Raw genomic sequence first — 6321 nt, 5'->3', positions numbered from 1 at the left:
GTTTCAAAAGCCCTTTTTCAAGGCAAGTTAGCTGAGGGAGCCCCTGTAGGTCCCTGTGTTCTCAAGATGATTGGGTATGTGGAGAACCTTGAGAGATTGGGTTTTCCCCTCAGAAAGGAACTTGCGACTGATTTGATCTTGCAATCGTTGCCAGATAGATTCAGTCAATTTGTCCTAAATTTCAATATGAATGATATGGACAAATCTCTTCCTGAACTGCTCGCCATGTTAAAAACTGCTGAGCAGAACCTGAAGTCAAAAGGGAAGTCCATTCTGATGATCGAAAATGGAAAAAGACAGAACAAAAGGCCCACCAAGCAGGGTGATAAAGGGAAAGGCAAGGAAGTTGCCAAACCCAAACCCACCGTTGCTGCTTTAAAGCCTAGTGGAGGCATATCAAAAGAAGGCACTTGCTTCCATTGTGGTAATACCGGACACTGGAAGAGAAACTGCCCAAAGTACCTGGAAGATAAGAAGAATGGAGTAGAGACTTCAACTTCAGGTATTTTTGTTATTGAAATTAATTTATCTACTTCTGCATCATGGGTATTAGATACTGGATGCGGTTCTCACATTTGTACAAATGTGAAGGGACTAAAAAGGAGTAGAGATTTGGCAAAAGGTGAAGTCGACCTACGAGTTGGCAATGGAGTAAAGGTTGTTGCTTTAGCCGTAGGAACTTATGTATTGACTTTACCTAGTGGTTTAATAATTCAGTTAGAGAACTGTTATTATGTATCTGCAATTAGCAGGAATATTATTTCCGTTTCTTGTTTGGACAAGTTTGGTTTTTCATTTATAATAAAGAACAATTGTTGCTCAATTTATTTGAATGATATATTCTATACTACTGCACAAATGAACAATAGATTATACGTCCTTGATCTTGAAATGCCTATTTATAACATTAATACTAAAAGGATGAAACCTAATGAGTTAAATTCAACTTACCTTTGGCATTGTCGATTAGGCCACATAAATGAGAAACGCATTTCCAAACTCCATACAGATGGACTCTTGGACTCTTTTGATTATGAATCATATGAGACATGCAGATCTTGTTTAATTGGAAAGATGACAAAGTCTCCATTCACAGGAAAAGGTGAAAGAGCTAATGATCTTTTGGCCCTCATACATACTGATGTATGTGGACCACTGAACATACCAGCCAGAGGAGGTTTTCAGTACTTCATCACATACACTGATGATTTCAGTAGATATGGTTATGTGTATTTAATAAAACACAAATCAGAGTCCTTTGAAAAGTTAAAGGAATTCAAGAATGAAGTACAAAACCAACTAGGTAAGAATATTAAAACTCTTCTATCAGATCGAGGTGGTGAGTATTTATGCCTAGAGTTTGATGACCATCTGAAATAATGTGGGATCCTATCCCAACTCACTCCTCCTGGAACACCCCAATGGAATGGTTTATATGAGAGAAGAAATCGAACCTTGTTAGACATGGTCCGATCCATGATGAGTCACGCCGATCTTCCAAACTCCTTTTGGGGACATTCATTATTGACAGCAGCTCACACACTTAACCGTGTTCCATCCAAAAAGGTTGAGAAGACACCATATGAGATATGTAGTGGTAAGAAACCACATATGTCTTACATGAAGATTTGGGGTTGCGAAGTTTATGTGAAACGACAAATTTCAACTAAGCTTGAGCCCAAATCTGACAAATGCTTATTTGTGGGATATCCTAAAGAAGCAAGAGGGTATTACTTCTACAATCCTTCTGAGGGCAAAGTGTTTGTCGCTCGAACTGGAGTTTTCCTAGAAAAGGATTTTATTTCCAAAGGAATTAGTGGGAGGAAAGTAGAGCTTGAAGAAATTCAAGAATCACAAAGCATCGATACACCTATGGAGGAATTAGAGCAGGAAACACAAGTGGTTGTGGAAGAGCAACTTGCTCAAGTAGAACAAGACCAGCGTAGGTCAAGCAGGATACGTCACCTACCTGAGAGATATGGATATCTCATAACAGATCAAGGTGATGTATTACTCATGGATCAAGATGAGCCTGTGACCTACCAAGAGGCCATATCTGGTCCCGAGTCTGAGAAGTGGCTAGAAGCCATGAAATATGAAATGGATTCCATGTACACAAACCAAGTTTGGACCTTGGTAGAGCCTCCTGTAGGAGTTAACCCTATAGGATGCAAGTGGGTCTTCAAAAAGAAGACTGACATGGATGGTAAGGTACATACCTATAAGGCAAGACTGGTTGCAAAAGGATATAAACAAATTCATGGGGTTGACTATGATGAAACCTTTTCACCAGTTGCAATGCTTAAATCTGTTCGGATTTTACTTGCTATCGCTGCATATCATGATTATGAAATATGGCAGATGGATGTCATAAGTTATTCTCATGGTGATAATGGTGTATACCACTCTTCGACCCGAAACCACTATGGACCCTAGATGTAGAGTCGAGTGTTTTATTGCTGATCCAATGTTGTCCGTAACTGGATAACCATAAAGACAGTTGATGGGTACTCCACAAAGCATGCTAAGGGACATGAGTGACCTAGATGGAATTTGCCCATCCTGCGTAACAGGATAAATGTCTATGGGCCCAATATTGAACTGGACAAGGATGACACGGTCTATGCCTTGTGTTCAATATAGACATAAGGGTAAAAGGGTAATTATACACATAATTATTATCACAAAAGGATTTGTCATATCACATGACATTTTCGTGTCTTGGGTAACAGTGATGTGTTGCTAGATACCGCTCACTGTTTATTATGTTAAATGCGTGATTTAATATAATTGTCAACGTCGCGAAAACCTACAGGGTCACACACAAAGGACGTATTGATGAGAGATAGAGTAACTAAGGAACACCGTAGGGTACGGTGCACTTAAATGGAATACAAAATATGGTAAGGTACCACGCGCTTAAGTGATTTTGGGCATATTATAAGATATGGGCCAAAATACACTTAAGTGGGCTTTTTAGCTTGAAGCCCACACAAGTGGTTCTATAAATAGAACCCTTGAGTAGAAGCATTGTCACTCTTGCATTTCGTTTCTCTCTCTCTCACTCAAAGCCTTCATTCGTAGCAGCTATCACTGAGATTGAAGGAATTCATTCGTGTGGACTGAGTAGAGGCGTTGTCATCGTTCAACGTTCGTGATCGCCACAAGAGGTAACGACTCTATCACTGATCATGCCTATTCGTAAGGATCATTAAAGGAGAAAATTTTAAATTCCACTGCGTTTTGGATCGCCATTCTCCTTCACGAAGGTGATCCAACAGGTTGTGATACTGAGTAATACAGTGTCTCGGACATCTGTTGTAACTCATACCACGTGCCGACCATCTACACCAAAAAGTCAAAAAAAAATAGTTTGAGGTAATAAACTTTAAAGAAGTAAGTAAAGATATAGCAATTTAAACAACTTACTTTTGTGCATACGGAAACGTGAAAGGGTTGTTATTGACCGGTGCTAGAGACAGTAGTCTTGACCAACCCCATGCTTGTAGCAAAACAGCACATCCAAAAAATGTAGATGTGTCTTTGTGTGAGTTTTTGCACAAGGAGCTATAGAGATAGGCTAGACAAGCAGATCCCCAACTGTAACTTCCTATTCTATCTACTTGTCTAAGTAGAGGTAAGTACATAATATGCATGCTAGAACCACTACCTTCGGGAAATAAAAATGATCCAATTAACAGCATAATGTAACGCCTAGTTTTTATTATTCGAGCATCTTCGGTAGAATGCTCATCTAAGTATAAACTATTATAGTACGACTTAAGGCGTGAGAGTAGTATACCCTGACCTCTTGCATTATCATCTAACAAACCAGTGTCTAAGAGCTCCATGCAAATTGAATTTGCATAGTTGGTCTTACCATTAACAGTCTTACCTTCAATGGGTATTCCTAAAAACATGTAGACATCTTCTAACGTCACGGTACACTCACCGGTTGGGAACCAAAATGTGTGTGTCTCTGGTCTCCATCTTTCGCATAAGGCTAGAATGAATTTGTTATCTATGGACCAAGACAAAATCTTGCTAATATGACCAAAACCGGCGAGTTCAACATAAGGTTGAATCATCGGGTCCATATGGATATATTCGTGGACCCGAGTTCGGAACCTTGATACATCCTATAAAAGAAAGACATTGTTGCTGCTTCTACAACCGAGGCTGAGTATATTGCTGCCTCAAGTGCAGCAAAGGAAGCTGTTTGGATCAAAAATTTCATTAGTGAACTTGACATAGTTCCTAGCATTGTGGATCCCATTGGTCTCTATTGTGATAACAATGGTGCTATCGCACAAGCTAAGGAGCCTAGATCTCACCAACGATCCAAACACATACTTAGGCGTTATCACCTCATTCGAGAGATAATAGATAGAGGAGATGTGAAAATATGTAGAGTACCTACACTTGACAATATTGCTGACCCACTGACAAAGCCTCTTGAGCAGCAAAAGCATGATGGCCATACTAGATCTATGGGCATTAGGGGTATGCCTGATTGGCTCTAGTGCTAGTGGGAGATTGTTGGTGTAAGCCCTAAAGGCCAATACTTTTGGTACTTGTATCGAATTATTTGTTAATAATAAAAGGCTTTTTCTTTATTATGTTTGTTTAATAAAGTCCTTGGAACAAACATTGTGGAATGCATGAATAGGGTATTCAAAGGAATTCGAAATCTGCCGATAACTGCCTTGGTAAGATCAAACTATTATAGGTCGGCTTCTATGTTCGTAACCAGAGGTGAAAGATGGAGTGCGGTGTTAATGTCCGGGCAAGTATTCAGTGAGTGTTGCATGAAGGTCATGACAGAGGAGAGCATCAAAGCTAGCACACACGCTATAACAGTCTTTAACCGTCATAGACAAAATTTCAGCGTCCAAGAAACAATGGACCATAATGAGGGGAGACCAAATTTAGCCTACGCTGTTAGACTAAACAGAAGTTGGTGCGATTGTGGAAAATTCCAGGCCTTCCGCATACCTTGCTCCCATGTCATAGCAGCATGCGCTTATACTCGTCAAGACGCTTAAAGCCATTTATCTGATCTGTACAAGGCCAACACCATCATGAATGTATATACTCAAAGCTTCTCAGTACTACCAATGGAGGATTACTGGCTTCCATATGAAGGTGATATTGTTTGGCACAATGACGAGATGCGTAGAAAGAAGAAAGGAAGGCCAAACAGCACACGTATCAGAACAAAGATGGATTCCACAAATAAAATGATAAGATTATGTAGTATCTGTCGTCAACTAGGACACAACAAGAACAATTGTCCCAATCGAGGAGCATCATCTAGGTCTTAAGCTTTTTGTAACATTGTATTTCTGTAACATTCAATCATTATATATCATTAAGTTCTTGTTACAACGAGGTTCACAACAAACATCAGGACAAAACATCTGAAAACATAAATATTTCTAACTGATTACAACAATCAAATTGATGTCGTCTCGACCGAACATCATTTCCCTAGCATCCTTATCAGTCTTCATTCGCACCCAACCAAATATATTGTTAAGTCTCTCAATACTTCTGATTTTTCCCCTTCTGGTATTTTCCCATCTAACCAACGAACCAGCTCCCTCTTCAGTTGATCGAACGTGGTGATGTTCCAAAACAACATCAGCATTTGAGGTTTGTCTCTCGCATAAATCACCTTCCCGTATCGGTGACGAACACCAAACATGATAGCCAACTGATTATATGAGATGTAGAACAATTAGTCACATAACACATCTATTTATAAGACAAAAAATGCATTTTAGGAGGAGTCTCCAATTGAATTGGCGACTCCTCTTAAAACCTACACAGGGGCGCCAATTGGATTGGCTAGGGCACCTGCCCTAGCCAATCCAATTGGCGCCTCCATTCAAGTTTTAAGAGGAGTCGCCAATTCAATTGGAGACTCCTCCTAAAAGTGGGGTATTTTGGGATTTTTTTTGAAACCAAGGGTATTTGGGGAATTTCCTTGAAAAAGTGGGTTATTTTTGTAAAAAAACCTAATTTTTATTTTGATCATATATAAAGTAACATATATGAATAGTTGATGTGAATATTTGGTTGGCTATTGACAATAACTCTCAATTTTTGAAGTAAGTTTATCTTTTTCGGGATAAATCCAATCATTCTTCTTTGTGGTTGGTTTTTCCTTGGAACTCCTGGATTCCTCTTTCTAGATCTTTGTTGGTGTAGAAATACATGTATAATTGTTTACCTACGGATGAAAATATGTCTCAGTGGGGTTTTGTCATTCCCTTTATGTGGGAGCTTTGTAAGAGAAATGCATAAACCTCTGATCAC

This window comes from Lathyrus oleraceus, chromosome 6 (assembly GCF_024323335.1).
Source record: "Lathyrus oleraceus cultivar Zhongwan6 chromosome 6, CAAS_Psat_ZW6_1.0, whole genome shotgun sequence".
Taxonomy (NCBI): Eukaryota; Viridiplantae; Streptophyta; class Magnoliopsida; order Fabales; family Fabaceae; genus Lathyrus; species Lathyrus oleraceus.
The sequence above is the reverse complement of the archived record's forward strand: the minus strand, read 5'-3'. Positions refer to the sequence as shown.